A 19064-nucleotide genomic window follows, 5' to 3' on the forward strand; every position below is an offset into this window, starting at 1 on the left:
ATTTGGAGTTAGGAGGGCTTATGCTGAGGCTGTGTATCAAATGCTAAGGTGTTTGACATATCTCATGCCTCCTAAGCTGGGTAAAGCCTCCTGTGACTATGGCGGAGTTAAACTTCCAAAAGCTTGTCTGGGAAGACCGACAAGAATGAATTCCAGTCAGCAGCAAAGGGGAGAGTGAATCCTGCCAGATGCTGGGTTCAGTGGAAAAGGAAAGGGAAAAAGGATGGTTGTTTCTCTGAAGGACTTCTTTTAAGTTATAGGTAAAGCTGGGGACAAATGAGAAACTCTCTCTCTTATCTAAGGGTGGCCATAGTTTTTTGGCCCGATGACTAGTGTAATACTGACTACACCATTTTTGTTTCATTAAACAAACTCTGTCTTTAATGCAAGAGGAGCAGCATAAAGAGATCCTAAGGTTTTTCGTTTTGCAGCCAGCACCACAAAGCACAGAACTAGCTCACGGCAGCCCACCAGCGTCCCATGCTTTGCTGCAACAGTGGCTGCAGCAGGAGTAGTTTGAAGATCTGGTGCTGCCCCGGGTTGCCAGCTGAGCTTTGACGCTGGCTTCTGGCCGGCCCTTTTAGAGGGCAGCCAGCTGATGTCTCCACAGTGTTGTCAGCTTCAGGGCTGTTGATCAGATGGCTTCTACCTTTTAGTCTCAAAAAGCTTATGTCACCAGCAAGGTTTAGGACTAAAGCAGCCAAAAGACACTTTTTTCAGGGCCACCAAAAAGTGCATTTTTCTACCAGGGGCTCCCAATATATTTTTTTTTTTTTTTCTTTTTGCTGTTGCTCTATGCCTGACAAACACTTGCAATCCCCGCTTGAAGATCCGCACAGTGGTGGGCAGCCTGGGGTTAACCTGGGCAGTTCTGCCAGCTGTCTTTCAGACCTGGGTTTACCAGCCTGATCTCAGTTGTCAGCATTTGCGATCCATGCTGCTGAGAATTATCAGGCCCAAGAACAAGTAATGTCACCAGAAGGGCAGTTCAAAGGCTTCCATTTCAGTCCATCATCAGCAATTGTCTCTTAAGTTGGCTGTGGATCTTGTAGGAGCGATATGAGGTGCCCTGGGAAGCTTTATCAGGGGAGGGGTACCAAGATGCCAGTGGGAAATGCCACTTAATGTTTTTGTACCAGCTTCCCAGTCCTTTTCAGCTCACTCCCAGGCTGTGAGCCAGGAAGGATCCTGCTCAGCTCAAGTGTGCCAGAGTGTGATTCCCAGGTACGTTTGTGGTGTCCAGGGGATGCCTCACAGTAAGAATATGACTGTACAACTAAGTACAGCTGAGAAGAGTGCAGGGAGCAGGGGAGGATAGGGACTGGCAGGACAGTTTAATTGTGAGACACTGAAGCCCTTCCCTTCTCCCTCACCTGGGTGGCCAGACAGTCCTTTCAGCTTGCACCTGAGGAGTTTCTCTTCAGCACTTAATTTGCACCTTTTCAGGGTCCCACCGGACCCAGGAGAAATAAATACATACATACATACATAAATAGAAAACTCCTAGCAAATGGAACAAACGAAAATCACCACCAGAAATACAGGATCATTGGTAGGAGGAAGGAGATCTTGAGTGGGTCACGTATAGGAGAGACTGCAAATTTCTTGCTCCATAACAGATCGTTTCCACCGCTGGGTGCTGGCCACAATAGAGGAGCTCCACTGATATGGTGCTCAAAGAAGAGGACAGAGAAGGATGACATCTTGGAACAGTCTTCCACCACCTTGTGAAGGAGTGGGACAGTCTCTGCACTGAGAGTTTCAGAATAACTTGTTTTACTGCATGGGACCTACAGGCTTGAAGCTAGTTCAGTCCAAATTGTCTTGCAGCTGTATAAGGAGGAAGGCAGCGCATCTGTAAATTGGTATCTAGAGATACACAAATAGTCTGACAATTTCTGTGCATCCTTCACCAAAAATAAAAGGTGACTCTCCAGGAAGATGTCCGTGTAGGCACTCAGGTTGGAAGTCTTTGGGGACAGTTAGGGACCGACTGAGGATATCCCCTTGGGATAAGAGGAAGGGGGAAATTAGCATCCCCAAAATACCAATTTATTGTAGTGTTGGTGTATGGATGCTGCCCTCCAGCCAGCAGGGTAGAGCAGGATAGAGACAAATGCTGCCAGGAGAAACTCCACCCCTCAGCCCTACTGTGAGAGCACTCATTCCTGTACTCCTGCCTTTGCAAATCCTCATTTCTAACATCTTTTCTTCCTCTCTGCCTCATTCTGTCAGTTAGCCTGAACTTGGCTTTCAGCCCCATCAAAACCTTTCAACCACCACCCTGCTCTCTACCTCTCTGGTCCTACTTTCATTGATCTATTCTTATTCCCCACCTTTCCTGTATGTTCCCAGGGAAACAGAAATTGCTGCTAAATGCCAAAAGATAGACCCTATCCCAAAATAAAAAAGTATCATCAAGTTGTGAATGTAGTGACTGTAATTAACTGCCGAATCCCATGACAACTGTCCTCTCTTCCCCTTCTTTCTCCCTTAGGCTTTGCTGTTCATTCTCACTCTTTCGCTTCTGCAATAGGAGTAAATTCCTCGTGACAGAGGATTGTCTTTTGCTTGTTTAATGTGCTTATCTGTTTTAAGCACTACTTTAATGATAATTCTAAAAGTGTAAGGCACAGATTAGTTTCTCTACCCAAACTGTGCAGTACTGAGACCATTTAGCACGTTACTGGAAAAGTCTATCTTATTCCTGTGGGTGAAACAACAGATCATCTTAACGGGAAATGAAATGACTAATAGCAACTGGCCGGTGCTGCTCCTGTGACAGGCCAGCTTGGTGAGAGTGGTTTGGTGACTGATAAGATAAGGGAGTGGAAAAGAGATGTTGAGAGGCCATTTCACTGAAACTTAAACAAATCTCTTGCGCTGTAAATTAGTTGATGTCCTGCCTTAATATTTCAATTTTATTATTAGCCAGAAAAACAAAAACAAATCAAAGTTCCCAAGGCACAACAAAACAAAGTGAAAGTTCCCAAGGCACAACAAACCAAACCAGGCTAAATAAAAATATGCTCAAAGACATGCATAATGTATTAACTGTATTTTGCTTCATTTGTAAAGAGCAAAAGAGAACAAGTAACCAGTGTTTTGGCCCCTTATGGGCCTTTGTCAGGGACACACTTCTCTGAGCTGTTCAGTGGGAAAAAAGATTTTTAAAAACATTTTTTCATAACAGTTTTTCAAGCTGCCCTACAAATATATATTAACCATTCTAAAGTATTGGATTTTATTTGAAACAAGACATTTCCAGCTCTCTGACTAATTGGAGGAAATTTATGCCACAAATAAAGCAACCAGTTTAAACCTGCAAGCCTGTCTCTAGCCACATATCCTTGTTCATGAAAGTGGGTGCTACTGAGCTGTACAGAACAATTTACATGCATGTGGGCTGCCAGGATTGGACTTTTAAACATAGTTTCTGTAATATCCTCCTCAAAATTGCAAGTCATAATTCAGAAGCTTTTTTTCTTCCCATCTTAGTCATAGATCCTCTTACAATGTAACTAAGTCAAGTAGATATAAAGACTGTATTTTAAAATCACATGTTTCTTTTTTTTTTTTTTTTTTTTGCTTGTTTGTTTTGTTTGGTTTTTTTTTTTTTTTTTTTTTTCCTTGAGGGGGAGTATCTTGCAGATGCTTTAGAAATTACAGCCTATTTCCAGTGCAGAAACAACCGTTCTGGCTCAAGTGCTGTCCTTAGCCTGACTCCCGTCCACATGCTGTCTTGTCCGCACCCAGCTGTCTGCTGTTTTATGCCAGACCCAGCCATAACTTGGAAACTTGTAGGAAACATCATCAAAATATGTCCTAAACAGAAGAGCATGGATTTTTTGAGGGACTTCATATCCTCTTATGCACTTAAAGCACTATATATATGCTGTGGTGCTGCTGACAGATGGAAACTAGTGTTTTTAACAAGTTGATTTTAAAGGCGGCAGATTCCAGTCAAACAAAGCAAACCAGATTTTCTTCCTATTCTAATTCTTGTTGGATATACACCTGGATATTTTAAGAAACAGTATGAATTTCAGATCTTTACCTGAAATGACCTTTGCAAAAATGTGGATATTTGTCTTTGAAAACTTGTAGTCAAGTACGTGTAAGGATTTCTTTTGTTGAACTAATTCTCAAAACAGGCTCAGGCTTTCTCTGTGAACCCTTTCCACCCTGTGGAAATCCCTTCCTAATTTTTTGACAGGTTCGATGTTCAAAAGCTTAAAAAAATAAATTGAAATATTTCAGTCTAATTGGAGAGCACATACAAAAGTAGAAGCTTGTATTTCAGAGAAGAACCCCACTTGTGTTTGCAGGGTGCAAAATACATTGTATGCTGCCATATGTGCAGACCGTCTCTGGTTTTGGAAATGCTTTATAACACTTTTTGCCCCTCACTAATTTCTTCTTTTTATGATCTTTAATATGCATGTGTACTTGCAAAGACAGAAGTTCAGCTGCACAAATGGCTGCTGTTCTTTGAAAACATGGCTCTTAGGACTAGGCTACTGGAGGCCCTGCCTCCATCTTTTCCAGAAGTGACCTCTATTTGTACTTACACGGTCTTCAGTATAAGAGCTGCCTGTGCATGCAGCTTTTCCATTATTCTGTTATTATTTCCATTATTAGCTCATGGCACAGATGCTTTAGCAATGGGCACATTACAAATGCACACACAAGTCACTTGCAGGCACAGGAGAAATCTGTTTTGTTCAAAACATGACCTTAATTTGCGTGGCTGTAGTTGCTCAAGTGCAGACACTTTGCAGTTTTAGTGTTTGTGCAAGAATAAGTGCTTTAAGAATTTATTCCAGTACAGAATTCTTGCTGCTCTTTGGTGTTTCAGTGGACGCAGGCTGGCTTTGCAGAAACTTTCCACATGCAAGGCTATAGAGACATGAAAGCATGCCAATAAAATTCTCCCACGGAAGACACTCCCTGATACGTGATTGCTGGTTGTTTGTTTGTTTGTTTTGTGTGTGTGTGTGTTGTTGTTTATTTTTATTTCATTCAAGTTTTTATTTGCTGAAAGCTTTTTGCCAGTAGTTGAGATCTCCAAAGTCAGTGGTAACATGGCAAAGGCACATCCCAAATCTAACAGATCCTAATTATACTTTTGTTTCTTAAATCTCAGGCAGGCTGATTTCTGCCTAAAGCAGCTTGCTAAACTCAAAGTGAGCAGGCTGGTGATGCAGATAGGGAAACTGTTCAGAAAAATAATGACCCTTCTTTCCATCAAGGTCATCTGCTGTTCGTTACTGCGATGGTGTGGAGCTCCAGAATCCCTCAGGTATCCTTGCTGGTTCTTGCTGATAGATAACCAGAGGGCCCCCTCTCATCCCAAGCAGAACCTGTTGTATGTGAACCTTGGCATGGCAAGACACACGTGTATCCCCTCCAGGCTTAATTATTTGACACACAATGACTCGAGTGAAAGTGGAGACCAGCAAGAAGGTCCAGCAAATCTTTATCCCAACAGTTTTACGAAATAGCCTTTGGGAATCCCCACAAGCACTGCTCTTTCCTCCAGTCTGTAGTCCAAAAAAGAATGTATTTCCAAATAGTGGCTTTGCTCTTCTCTACATAGTTTAAGACAGCAATTTTCAACCTCAGTTGTGCTGTTAAACTATTCCAACCACAAAAATTACTCTGTGGCCCCAGTCCCATCAGATTATTTTAAACAAATACAAATGTGGCAAGTGCTTCTACCCCTGCTAGAAGCATTTTGCAACTGTGTTTAAAGTCATGGACCTTGCTTTGAGAGGAGGCAGTTCAGTCCAAAAGACCACTTCTCTCTTCGCATGAAACTGATTGTCTGATACCATCAGTGCCTAAATTTTGCTGTGTCAAGGACAATATTGTAAGTAAATGTCTATGAGAAACAAGTATCAAAAGAAATCAGAATAAGCCTTTTGCAAGAAAGGGCAAAGTTAAAGCAAAAAAAAAAAAAAAAAAAAAAAAAAAAAAAAAAAGAGTAAGTTTGTATAACTCATTAACTTTTGACATTTTAATGCCTTCCCTCCAGGAAAATGGAAGAAGTGGATGATGTTTCTGATCTAGAAAGGACTTGTTGAAAGCCTTGTCCCCATAGTAAATCCACATTGGCAGAAAAATATCCATGACACAGAGATACTCATCTGAATAATGTCTGAAGTATTAACCAGAATTTGTATTTCACATGCAGATTTCCAAAATCATTTCACTGTTCAGAAACTTTTGCCAGCTGCTCCAGTGCTTTGAGCACTATTCCTGACATAAGAGCTTCCTTCATTCTCTTTCTTTTCCTCCAGGAACAAAGAAAGAAGAAACCCCTTTTCCTTTCCTCTGCTCCTTATGATCAGTTCTGGGAATGGACTCAATTCATGCTGCTATTGCCACTGTAAAAAAAACATGATAATGCAAAGTTGCTTTTTTGTTAATAGAGCCAGCATTTGCAATCCTGATAAAAGCATTCTCCCCCAGGCTGTTGTTTTCTCTAGACTTACTGCTACTACCTTGTCTCAAGCAGACTTCATGGGCTTAATACTGAAATGGCTCTTGGCTGAAGGAGTTACTCACAAAGGTGGTAGATGCATTGCTGTTTTTCCTCCCACATGCACCTGCGCTTCCTTCCTGGTATCTCGTAGAAATTATCCCCTCCTGTTATTAGTGGTCTCATTTCTAGGTACATGGAGGTTGCAGTATTGTGTATTGGAGATGCAACTTTGCAGAACAATTAATGATTTTACTCGCAGCATATCATCGGTCTGGATAGAAGATGAAAATATGTCATCTCTTGACAAAGGCTGAATGGATTGCAGTCTTTCTTTTTTCTCTCTCTCTTTTTTTTTTTTTTTTTTTTTTTTTTTTTTTTCCTTTAATACTGCATTACAGAAATGCCTCTGCAATCAATTGGTTTATGCCACTTTTGGCCCATTTTATGATCTGTTCATGCTGGTGCTATACAGCCTTTAATCATGCTACACTAATATTAAGAAAATCTGTGTTTGTGTGATGCAGTTCCTTATTATATTATAATGGGCAAATTACTGCTGTTTTTATTTCTGTTAGGATCACCAGTAATTTAAGCTCAGTTGTAGCTGCTTTGTACTAATATTCAAGTGATTATGTGCTCTGAAATATTATGGTATTCCCTACCTTTCTCCCCTTGTTTCTGTGCAGTCTCTCTCAACTGACTGGTCTGCCTTACCTGTGTGCCTGCTGCTGTTCTGGGCTCAGGTGTCCGACTCTTTTCTCCTCGTTTCAGTGTCAGTCCACTCACAGCAAAAATCTGTATATTTTGCTCAATTTTGGGCACACATTTGTAGGGCATTTTGCCTAGCTCTTGTGCTCTGCAGCCTCCTGGATGCTTTCAGCTGGACCTAATGTAGCGGGAAGTGATTACTGCCCTCCATTCAGCACACGTGAGACCACATCGGTAGTACTGTGTCTGGTCTTGGGCTCCCCAGGAGGTTCCCGGGGGGGCCACCAAGATGAACAGTGAGCTGGATCAGAGGATGTACGAGAAGAAGTGTAGAGATCTGGGGCTGTTCAGATGAAGAGAAAAACACTGTGGGATCTTACCGCTGTCTGACTACCTAATGGGAGGGGATAAATATATCAGAGTCATATTCTTTCTTTTCAAAGGTGCATGGTGATAGGAGAAGCAGCAGATGCAATTTGGAACATTTGAAATTCTGATTATATATATTTTTTGGGAAAAAAAATCACCATGGCTGTGAACAAACACTGACATGAATTGCTCAGAGGGGCTCTGAACTCTCCCTCCTCAAAGGCATTCCACCTTGACTGGAGAAGACCCTGAGCAACCTGCTCTAAGAAGCAGGTTGGATGAGGTGACCCCTCGGGGTCCCTTCCAGTGTAAATTATTCTATGATAACCTTATCCTCAGAGGGAGAGAGTAGATTATATGGACAGCTTTGGAGGCCTCGATAAGAAGCTTTTGGAATCAGTCTCCAGAGAAGTAGGATTGGGGGGGGACAGCTAATCATAGAACAGCCCATGTTGGAAGAGACCTTGAAAGACCATCTGTCCAACCTTTCATGGGAAAGGTAGCCTAGATGAAATTATCTAGCACCTTGTTCAATTGCATCTTGAAAACCTCCAGTGATGGGGATTCTAGCACATCTCCGAGGAGGTTGTTCCAGTGGTTGATGGTTCTCACTGTAAAAAAATTTCTTTCTTATATCAAGATGAAATATCTCCTGGTGCAACTTGTACCTGTTGCCCTTTGTCTTTTCCATGTGGCTCCTCATGAAGAGAGAGCCTCCATCCTCTTTGTAGCTGACCATTAAGTACAGGAATACTGTGATGAGGTCCTCCTGAGCCTTCTCCAGGGTAAGGAGAAGCAATGGCTGAATAAAATTCCTCTCAGAGTTTCATAAGCAGTGGCACTGAAAGAGAGGAGAGCAAGATGGCTTGCAGGAAGGTGACGGACAGAACCTAGAACTCTAGCCAGTTCCTCTTCTATTTTTGGAGAACTCAGAGAGGAACTGGGCACAGAATACCACTGTTAACCTGTGATTTGTCCAGGATGCAGCTAATAGACAGATGACATGGAGCACTGGCTGGCTCCTGCTCCCCTGCGTGGGGGCAGCAAGCAGGATACGGAGCAAGGTGCTCACAGCTGGGCAGGGCTGCCTTTCTCCCTTTGCTCCCTGCCCTGCTGCCAGCCTGCCGTCAGTCTCTGGGAACACGCAGGCTTCTGGCAGCACAGCAAGGAGGCTGGTGAGTATCACTGCATTACCCTTTGTTAAAGGCCGGTAGCATTGTGTGCTGTGACACGTACCTGGTATTGACTACTTTTTCCCTGGGTTTCATGTTATCGTCTTGGATGGATGTGAGCCAGTTTCCAAATCCTGCCCTTCCTCTTTCCCCCCTGCTTGTTCAAAATCCAGCTGTATTCAGCAAGTATAAGAGCACTGACCTACAGAGCCCATGACAGCCGGCTGCAGTCCTCTAGCCCCTTTCTTTCCTGTTTCCCTCACACACTTTTCAATGCGCTTTCTGATGCTCAAAATGGGAACTGTGCTTCTCAGCACAGAAACTTTCTGACCCTGCCATCCATCACGCAAGGAGTTCATGTGCCAGCTTCATCAGCTTAGGAAGAGAATGGTGTGTGCAGTGAGAGCCAGCTAGTCCATAATTTATTTTTACGTCTATAACATGTTTTGCTCAAACAAATAGTTAACTCACTTCACCATTTCAAGTTTCTTATGAGCAGTGATATCAGTAAGGCACTGTTCAGCAGCATAAATCCTAGGAAGTGTTTATTTATACGTATAAATCTTACTGCAGCATCTTCTGATCAGTAAAATGGGTCTTTTGCTGTTTGGTCAGATGTCCCCAGTGTCACAGCTGACTGGGGAAGAGCAAACAAAAGCATTAGACTGCCCATGTGAATATTCACCTCCCTCCCCTGTACAGCAAACTGTCCCCAAATTGCTGTTCATTGATACCTTTGCCCCATGGACCCCTTCCCACCACAGGTCCCTGGACCAAGGAGTCACAGAGGAGTCAACTGTACAGAAGAATCCCAATCCAGATTGCCCTGTGCTGTAGATTTAAGGCTGTTTTCTATCCTCTGGGTGCTGGAGCAGCTGGAGAGGAGCTATGAACTCCCAGACTTTGTGCTCTAAAAGTCAGTAGAAGAGGAAAAGATACTTATGATGTACAGAGGTTTCCAGAATGGAAGCAGGGTCTGTACGCGGCATTGCAGAATTGTGGGTGAAAAAAATATATGCTTTATTTTTGATGAAAAACTGAACAGTAAACAACACCTGTAGTTTCCTTGCCTTTTGGCTATCATAGGTGAAAGGTCCAGACCCAACAGGACATCACTGTTTACTTTTTCCCAGCATTTGGTAAAGCTTAGTATGAACAAGTTGTGACATGGGAATCTCTGGAAATTGAGGGAGGCATGAAATATTTATTTTCTTTGGGAATTTTTTCCAGAAAAGTGAATAGGACAGTAAGGGGACATTCCCGTTGTTGTCCTGATACCGGTGAATAAAGATATACTGGGACCAAGAGTCTGGAAACAAAGGGATGTGCTGTGATGGAGTGTAACCTTGCTGTGTGAATTAAAAATAGATAGCAAAGAGCTATCTACAAGTGAACCTGTGAAACATTGTGAACCTGTGTCAAGAAACAACCCTATTGTAGTTCCTGTGTTTTTTATGCATTTTTACTGTTAAAAAAATAAGTCTTATTTGGAAATAGGTCTTAATTTTGAAAGCTTTTTTATTTCCCCCTTTGCATACTGTTTTTGCACTATAAAAAGGCATCATCTGCTGCTTTTAAAATGTACTGTAAGCTGTAAGACTTGCATAACAAATGATATATTAAGGTAATCAACTTCTTCAGACCAGTAGGTCATGGCACTGAAACTGCCTGTTCATGAAAGCACAGGTTCCTCAGATTTAGAAACCCATGAAAGCATGCAAATCACTCAAAACAAACCCACAGAGAAATAACCTCCCCTTCCCCACTGCTGCCCTGCTGTGGGAAAGACCTTTTGCTATCCCTGATTTCCCCCCAGAGTGAAATCACATCCACCATGCAATACAAAATTAATAAAGGTATATAGAGCATGTTGAGCAAAAACTGACATATCCCCAACGGTGAATTTACATCCCCCCCATTCTGTTTAAAATTAATAAAGGAAGGCAGAGCACACCAAACTGACACGGGAGAGTGGAAAACCCTGCATGTAGAGCCTGCCAAGGCTTGGCACTGAGAAGGAACTGCCGCTCCGGAGCAAGCGGCATTAAGCATTGGGCAAATCATGCGTTGGGAATGCTGGTTGCCTTTCTCCTCCAGGTTCAGGAGGGATCCCTGGCGGTGTGCCCGGTGGATTTGTCACTTGGGAGTGGGCATTGCCGGGGTTATTCGTTGTGCTCACAATGATCCAGTGCCGTTCCCTTCTTCCTGCAGGTGATGTGCAGGATAAAAGATGCTGCGATAATCGGAGGCTTGCTCGGCTGCATCCTGCCTTCCGCTTGCCTTCTACCCTTCCCTCTCCCAAGGGCACACTCTGCTGTCATCGGCGTGCGGTTATGGGACTGTAAAATTGTTCAGTGGTCTGAACAGCCAGCCAAAGTCTTCGTCGGCTGTGGTGATGGACCAGGGACTGCCAGATGAAGGAAATGCAGATACTGTGAATGTCGGTGGCATTGGTCCCTTTCATCAAATTGCTCTATTTTGGTATAGAAAATAGATGAGAGTCCCCAAATATTGCCTTGGGTATTTCTACCTGAATGGTTACTCAGATCTCAGGTACCTCTTTATGGACTGCGAGGCCTGGAGATCAAATACCAGGAAGATGGGCTCTATCAGTTGTTCTACAGCAATTAAACATAATTCTTTTTACTCAGAGTGATCAGTAACCCCTTCCTGACTGGCACATATTACATCTGTACCCTTCAGAGCCATGCAGACCTCCTCCACAAGTGCCAGCCATTGATCTGGCTGCAGAAGCTTCCCACAACCGATCGGGAGCCGTTGGAAACTGTCAGTTTTCAAAATGGTTATGGCCGCACATTTCTGAAGAGATGAGTTGTCTTGTATTGCATGCTGGCTTCAGGTTAAGCTTTTCTTTATCGCTCTGATGTTCTGCAGACACCGCTGGTTACCCCCAGGTTTGCAGCGCCAGCTTCTCCCACCAGTTAATGTGTATTTTATGAGCCCAGAGATGAAGCTGCAGAGAGTGGAGCTGTGCCAAGAAGAGTTGTTCCTGCTTGTCTTCATCCTTGTCTTTTTTTTTTCTGTACTTGCGGCAGATGAAGGGGGGGGAATGATGTAGATGTGGCAAGAAAAAGCAGCCTAAACTTCTGTATAGCATGATGGCTGGTGTGCAAATTTACAGCTGACTGGGAGCAATGTGTCAACTGTGTGTCTTAGGTTCCTCATGTACCAGCTCTTCACATTGCTTCTAAGAGAAACTGCGCCAGTCTGTGGTAGTCTGTTAGAGGTCTGCAAATGACACTGCCTGCCCCAAAAGTGGCATCTATTTGGGGACTGGCTTGTAAAGACTGGAGATTTTTCAAGTTTGATCCCACAGATGGGATCAGATCAGTCACTAGGCATCCCCCTTGTGCCCTGTGGGACAGACCCACAGCATCCTCCATCTGGCAGCACCTCAGTGGGCACTGGGTACGTGGCCAAGCTGCTAAGCCAAGAATTTCAGAAGTGTTTTTGATAAGCAATGCCTTATAGCTAACTTAAAGGTGAACTGTTTGTTTGGATGAGGCGACTGTGTGGTGATAGGATGAAGCCGTTGCAACGAAGCATCTTCCTTCCAAGAAACTCCCTTCCTGTAGGCGAGTCTTTAGTCATCTTTGTAACCTTTGTCATCCTCTCCTCCCTGGGGAGTCTTCTCTGTGACCTTTGCTATTCTACCAAGCTCTCTCATAAATTATTATTCTTTTAAATGGCACTTAGGCTGTCGTAGTGGCTGCTAGCCTTGAAGATTTGCAGTCTACCCTGTAATTTTGCGAGGGAAAAAAATGGTTAAGTGACAGAAGAAATATTGTACTTTACGATAAAACTACTTTTGTGTTTCATTTTCCGCTCAAGTCATTCATATCCCTGTCACTAACCTCATTCAGGTCAAGGGCTTGAGGCAGAGAACGGGCATAATATTTTTGCTCAGACTGATGCATCTGAATATTACAAACATCTGTAATTTTGAAATTGAAATGAGCATTGTGTTAAATCCTCAGGCAAATAGTATTAAGACATAATAGATTACTTAAGTTTGTATTTCTTTTGGCAATTCAGACCAAGGCGCTTTTGGCTGGTTATTTCCAGTCATTAATGAACCTGCTCACACAAAGGGAACGGCTCCTTGTGGCTGCAGATTGGATCCTGGATTCTGCAAACTTCACAGGAAATTCTATGGGCCAAGTAGTTGAAATAATAAAGAAAAAATTAATCAGGCACACATTAAATGTGAAGCATGGAAGAAAACATCTGCAGCACTCAGTGGATGTCTGGGTAGCATACTTGCAGTGCTGTTTTGCCAGCTTACATCTGGAGTGGTTCATCAGAAGAGAACAGATGCTAGTGTGAAATAGGTCATCATAGCAGCAGGGCATCAGAACAGAGACATTTCTTTTTTTCTTGCAGTAACAGCTATTCCTTTTTATTCGCACCAATTATGAAAATGTTAGCCAAGTCTGAAATGTGAATGCATGTGTTGTGACAAGCCCATACTCTTAAAGGACATCAAGGTAAAAACTAACCTAACGAGGACACTTCAGAGAAGCAGTCCTTTTGCAGTACACACCGAGTATCCTTTAACAGACATAGTGACTATTTTTTGCTAAGATTTTTTTTTTTTCCCCCTTGCTTTATTTTTGTATTTTAGTAGAGATGTTACTGAATGCCTTCTTGGTGGCAAATGCCCAGAAGCAGAGATGCTAATTCACGGGAGTTTCATCAGTCATTTCAAAGGAGAGGTCACATAGATAAGAAAAATGAACAGTACGCAGTATGTGAAGCAGTGACATTCAATGAGTCCTTGTCACTAGCAGCCATTAGCATGCAAGCCTGCTGTTATGTTTCAGTGCTTTATGTGCTTTTCTTGACCAGGCAGGGAGCCTTCAGAGCACTGTAGCAGTTAATACCATACAAGTTATTGTTTCTTTCTTGAATGCCTTATATTTTTAGTACCATTTAGATGCTTCTCTGTCCCCTTGTGCATCTAAAATTTTAAAGAGAATCAAAGAATGCATAATTTATATCTATCCCAGAGGTAATGGAGTGACTCAATGATATCTGCGAAGGGGATGATTTTAAATTTCATGTCTTATGCAAGAGGTGATTTTTATATGAAAACTGCAAAAATTGGCCTCGGGGATACCCAGATAATTATCCTTACAACAACGGGTGTGGATTCCAGAGGGATTATAGCAGCCAGCTTTAGTGTCTTGTGTATCATCATCCCTTGTGTATCATGGTTGTCATAATCTAAAACATAGCAACTGATAGATCTCAGGGAATATAACTTGTATTTTGACTTGGAATAGCACATGCAAGGGGTGTGAAAAGACAGGTTTGCTTTGACTCTGTTGAAGAATTCATGCAAGACGTGCAGCATTTATTTACTGCTGAAATTCTTTCCTTCAGTTAAAGGAAAAAACAATTGTTTACTGATGTTGGGCAGAACCCATCAGTACATGCTTTGTCACACAGCATAGTTCCACAAGACTATTTCTGGTTTCATTTACCAAAAGCCTAAAAGTGCCATGGCTAGAAATAAATGTCTGCTTCTTTGATATGCTATATGTTTGAAAATGCACTTTAAGGTCTCTATTACAGACAGTTCAAAGGGAATATAAAACGGTGCAGTATTCTCTCTTTTTTCTTTTCTTTCTAATCCAGTCCCACATACTCATTGCATTTTTATCAAGACTGTTTCCAATAACATGCCTTTAAAAACAACTTACCATTTTGTAGTTTATTTAACTTGGACTTTTGTTATATTTAAGTAATTATTATGATCTTGCTGCTTCCATAGTTTAAAATGTTTAACATCCTCTAAACCATTTCTCCACTGACTTTTAGCATTGTGTATCCAAGGAGACAACTGATCTTATTTGCTTTTCCTTTGGAAACTCTCTGGTTTTAACTATTCTTTCCACTTCTTGTAGGATTGGCCATGAGAATTTGTAACGTTCCTCTGGAAATACCATGATGGGGCTGCTGAGAAATTACCTTCCTTCGTACAGGTCTGTAAACTCTATTGCATTTTGACTATTTCATCATGTAGATTTCTATGCCAACTTGTTACCTTTTTTATCTCAAATGCATGCAATCCAAATTAAACTATAATTTTATTCTGGAGCAAGTGTTGTGAAAAATTATTTTTGTTTCTTTTAAAACATTTAGGACATAATTCCGTTCTGTTACCATTGTATAAATGTAGAGTAACCCATTCATCTTTCCTTTGAAGTGAATTATTGCAGTTTATAGAGTTGAACTGCTGAAAGGAATTGGGCCCGTAAGTAATTTTCACCTTACCACTATGTCTTTCAGCATGTGTTGAAACTGCATTACACTAAAAGGCCCTGCAATCGATTGCTCCCACCCAGGTTGCTAATATGTGGGCAGCTGTCCCACAGCTATAGCTCTGGGCATTTCGAGAAGCACACTTAGCAAAGGGTCAGCAGAATTACTGGGGCTGACGGGTCAGAAGGAGCTCAGGTTCATGGGAAGTTTAAGAAAATTAAAAGTAAAAAAAAAGTTGATATTTAAGAGACTGTAAAAAGAGCATAATAATAATGGCTTGACTCCTGTAGTGTCAGTATGGCAAGGAGTGGTGAGGAGCCTGTAGCTAATGCTATGTCCTTGTCAGCCAGAACGATGGTCTTATAAGCACCGTGGCTCACAATCGCAATGACTTAGAAGATAGAAAACACTTCCCTGCATTTCAATATGTTTTTCTGTGCAGCTGTATAACAGAGAAAAATTTGATTTCTTACTGTTTTTAAAGGTAGTACTGAACAGCATTTTTATAGAAATCTGCTCAGAAAAAACAATGAGAATCAGCTTTTCCAACTAGATGGTTATACCCTGCTATCGGATCACACTTGGAGTCTGTGGGAATTGTATCTGGCCCTAAATAATAATTCTCAAAAATGTTCACGTTTGCAATATGCTCTATTTCATTCACTTGGTTTTCCTGAGAGCACTTTGGGTATTACTGATTTTCTTGTTGTCTCTGTAGTCACTTACTGTTCCATTAGTCTGTAGGAATTCCGCAGGGAAAGTGGCTTGTAAACCTTAAACAAAAACAATATCAGGTGGATTTAGGGGATGAGAGGCATCCAAAACAACTTTTAATTCATTCTTGGAAATTATTATGATTTGGTAATACCTTTTAAAGCCAACCCAGCTCCAAAATGCTTTAGAAACTATTTGAACCTAGATGTGAACTTCACACAAGGCTACAACTTCCGTAATGAGCAAAAGCCCTAGATCAGATTGGCTGAGATACTGCAGATATAGATCTGATCATGATGCCTCAGGCCTGTGTTGAGTGAAAGCTCTGTGTTTAAAAATAAGTAGCTTTTCAGAGTAATTGCACCACTGCTGAATGATTGGTGTCATGCTAAAGCTTTGACTGCAATCTGTGTCATGCTAAAGCTTTGACTGCAGGGTTTCTTTCTTTAGTGATGATATCTCTTAGGGCAAAATTTGTGTTTTTCTGTGTCAGGGGGAGAAAGAAGTACAAACAGTGAAATACATTTAGGATAAAGGGAGAAAACTTGTTGCACGAGTTGGCATCTGGGTTGTAAATCCTTTACTAGCAGCAGCAGCTTTATAAAATCTTCCTTTCCAGACCTGTCTATAGGCATTGTTTGAATCATGTCTTACCAAAGACTTCCAAGAGCTACTGCTAAATTTGTCAAAGCAAGGTGTGGTTCGGCCTGTGTCCTAATGAATTTGATACAGATGCAGTCAAGAGCTGCTATGCAGAGAAAGCTTAGGCAAGTCATTTGTCTAAAACACATTTTAAAAGTTTCTTTGTTCACAAGTCTGATTCCTGAGAATAATGGCTTTGTGATATACATACAAATTAGTATTGTGTCGTTTAAAAAGAGAATAAGTATGATATTAATTTGTTAGATGTACATATTAGGTATATGTATACTAGATGGCATAAAGTAGTTTGGGTATGGCTGTGCTGCACCTTCATTATAATGCAGAAGCAAAGGAAAACCAATTAAATTAAAAGGCAAGACATTTCTACTGAAAAGGAGAGAGAAGGTGTAATTTCCCCTTGGAAAGTACCGCCCCAAGGTATTATCAAAAGGTATTGCATTGAACCTTTGCAAGAAATAGATATTTACATCAATAAGAATGCCATCACAGTTATATTTTTCATATTACACAGTTATAAAGCAATTACACCGTAGTTGCTTGACTGAAAGCTGAGCTCCCCAATCCTCAGTCTGGGGTTTGGGTGAAGCTTCTTCTGCAGCTGTGTAGGTATCTCTTGTACCACTTTTCTGTATCATCTGGGATTAACATTGAAGGAAAACAGGATACTGATCTGGCCATATAATTAGTTTAATCTAGGTCGGCTTTTTTTTGTTTATTCCATGTCTTTCACTGCAAATTTCCTTTTTTTTTTTTTTTTTTCCCTCATCAGTATCTCCTCCTCTTGCACAGTTCTTGTTTTCTTAATCTCTTTTATTTCCTGCCTATGATCCCTCGCCCATTCTCCAGAGAAGCCTCCTTTTCCCTGACAACTTTGTTACTTGTTCTTGCTTTGTTGGAGCTTTAATCATTTATTGCTGAAGTTTCTTAAATTTTTCTGTTGGGAGTCACTAAATGACACATCTCTCCAAATGCCTCTTGGGGTCTCCTCATACCTTTGCCCTTGGCACCCCAATGATGAAACAAGTGTCTTGGTTTTAGAGAGAGCAGAGAAAAACTAAGGCACTGAAAACAGTTCATGGCTTCTACAGAGGATGGGAAGCCCTCATCTACCCTGTCCTCCTGTTCCAGCCTCCTGGGCACATGGTGGGTCAGGGCTGGTTCCTTTTGGGGGGGTTGGTGGAGGGGATGGGTGCTACGCCATTGTCTAGCTGCTTCATAAGTAATACAAAGACAACTGGCAAAATACCAGTCTCTCAAAAGTCATGGGGGTCAGGGAGAAAGGAGGGGAAGATGCTAGGGAGAGCACTTTTCCACGTGAGCATGTAATCTTGGCAACAGTACCTTGGACCTCCGTACCAGCACACGTGGGCTTGGAGAGCCCTGATGCGACCGCATTAGATACAGGTGCGTGCCTCAAAGCCATGCTGCCAGAGAGGCCAAACCCTCCACGCCACAGGGCTTTGCTCGGAGCTCAGCTGTCCTGCCAGAGTCTGTGAGGGCGATGAAGTGGCTGCTCGCACGCGACGATGCGTGGAGGTCTGCAAAGACGAAGCAGGGGGAGCTGATGCACAAACCAGAACTGTGGAGGAGCAGGTTATCTTTGTGCAACTTGTATGCAAATTGCCTGGCCACAAAAAGGCAGAAAAGAAGGGGGATGGTACTACCTGGAAATGTGCCATGTGTGCATTTGATGAATATATTTGAATTATTGAACAGATGGAAACGAAATAGCCTGGTAGCTGGAGAAAATCTATAAGCTAGATGCTCAAAGGAAGTGTGGCAGAATAAAAGGGAGGGTGGGGAAAGTGTATCTCACAAAGCTGCCATGGAGGGACAGTTGCATTTTATTAGAACAGAAATTAGAACAAGACTGTGAGTTTGTAAGGGGTATTGTGTCCAAATTACGGGTTGTATATGCAAGCTAATATAAACACATATATGCATTTTTTTTTTTAATTCTTGAATGGCAGTTCAGAGTGTCTGTGACCATCCAACTCTGGTTTTTTATTGCCCACAGCAAGACAAAGAACAAGTGATTATTAGAAAAAGTAAAATGACAGTTTGTTCACCTGAATAAGAACTGTGGCCAGAGCAGGAGTTATGCAAGAGGCTGAAATTAATATGGGTTCAGGGAAAACAAACCAGCCAACCCAGACAACAGATTGACCTTCCACTGGCTTTTATGTTTTGAGTTGTTTCCAAGGAATTTCTAGGAATGATGGTGAGTGCTTCCTCTGCTGGAGAAACAGCCCAGAAGCATCCTTAAATACCTCCCTATTATTTAATCATATCTACTTCCCAGAAGAATGGGAAAACAGCTGAGAGACTCCTGCAAACTGCACAAAGTGTTAATAGACGTAAGGTTCTTTACTATCCTCACTGAGGTGCCCATCATCTTCTGTTTCAAAGTGGCAATTAGATGATAATCTTTGCTGATCTTAACTCCTGGTGTATTACATAAGAAGAAGGGAGATCTTTAGTGTGAACAGTCAAGAACACCTTAGGGGCATCAAAGATAATTTGGCTCATTTGCCTGCATTACCAACAAGAGCAAAGGTGTCTAGATAATATATGAGAGATGTGTATCTAACTGTCCAGTGAGGAAGGTTTCAGTGCCACCCTGTGTAGTCTCTTCCAGAGCCACACAACACTTAATGGGCATT

General features: G+C 42.0%; 1 protein-coding gene across 6 annotated transcripts in view; it reads left to right on the forward strand.

Annotated features, from left to right (window-relative positions):
• Positions 1–19064, forward strand: part of ENOX1 (ecto-NOX disulfide-thiol exchanger 1) — a 373111-nt gene that overhangs the window by 104127 nt on the left and 249920 nt on the right. For all 6 annotated transcript variants that reach the window (XM_042806116.1, XM_042806120.1, XM_042806117.1 and 3 more), the window contains exon 3: positions 14667–14744. The gene's annotated coding sequence lies outside the window, so the exon portion shown is untranslated. The remainder of the gene's footprint in view (positions 1–14666; positions 14745–19064) is intronic.

Source organism: Tyto alba, unplaced genomic scaffold (assembly GCF_018691265.1).
Source record: "Tyto alba isolate M040663 unplaced genomic scaffold, T.alba_DEE_v4.0 Super-Scaffold_45, whole genome shotgun sequence".
NCBI classification, from domain to species: Eukaryota; Metazoa; Chordata; class Aves; order Strigiformes; family Tytonidae; genus Tyto; species Tyto alba.